At 39.6% G+C, this 996-nt stretch overlaps 1 non-coding gene across 1 annotated transcript; it reads left to right on the top strand.

Moving 5' to 3' along the window:
• Window positions 1–787: 787 nt before the first annotated feature.
• Window positions 788–860, top strand: Trnaf-gaa. Its single transcript has one exon. It is a non-coding gene; the product is annotated as a tRNA-Phe (tRNA).
• The last annotated feature ends 136 nt before the right edge of the window (window positions 861–996 follow it).

The raw sequence follows: 996 nt of genomic DNA, 5'->3' as shown, positions 1-996 counted from the left end.
AGGCCAAGTGTAAGCCATCAAATTCCTAGCTAGCAACAATGCTCCTGTCTGTTATGCTGATGATATGTAGTCCCGCGAGTTAATTCATGAATGCTAGTTTACCCTAACCGTTAATAATTTTGTTGTCTAAGTGCCTCCTCGTAACCATGAATAGCTACCGTTTAGACAAAGTTAAACTGCGCTCTTCTGGGCAGCATAGTAATTCTAATGTATGACATGATCAAAGGCTTTTCTAAGACATCCGTAGGTAAACCCGCGTTTCTGGCACACAAATAAGTAAAATATCATCCCGCATGAAAAGTGCTGAAGTGTTGAGGTATGCGCAATGCTTCCCTTGGTGGTTAATGCAAACACTCTAGACTTATCTATGCTTGCTAAAAAAGTAGGGAAGTTTTCATGCTCTTGGATTACGGCCATATCGCGATAATCCATACCTGCTCTACGCAATTTCTTCTCATCTAGGTCAAAGCCTAAAGGATGAATAAGGTGCAGGGTACAACCCGTATTAGCACATAACCGCATGATGTTGCCTGTATTGGGTGGTATTTCTGGCTCATATAAAGCAATGTGAAACATATAAGTGCTAATCCTAATTTGTCGATAAACAGAGAAGTAGGTGTTGATGATACCTGAAACTAGAAAGAAGGTTTTTGCTTTTTTTGTTGGATCAACAGGGGATCGATGCCGTGATTACTGAGGAGAAAGTGAAAAATTAAATAGTTAAATAATATAAAGACAAATACTTGACAATAGCGAGCTAAAAAGATTTAATGCGCGTCTCGCTCGCGGCCCGATAGCTCAGTCGGTAGAGCAGAGGATTGAAAATCCTCGTGTCGGTGGTTCGATTCCACCTCGGGCCACCAAAAATTATAATAAAAGCCGATAGTTGCATTAATATGTGATTGTCGGCTTTTTGTTTTTTGCTTGAAAATAGTTTATTTTTGCTAAAAATTATTATTCAGGTGCATCATATCTACGCTGCATTTGCTCTGTTTG

This window comes from Priapulus caudatus, unplaced genomic scaffold (assembly GCF_000485595.1).
Source record: "Priapulus caudatus unplaced genomic scaffold, Priapulus_caudatus-5.0.1 Scaffold7377, whole genome shotgun sequence".
Taxonomy (NCBI): domain Eukaryota; kingdom Metazoa; phylum Priapulida; class Priapulimorpha; order Priapulimorphida; family Priapulidae; genus Priapulus; species Priapulus caudatus.
This window is presented reverse-complemented; position numbering and strand designations above follow the sequence as displayed.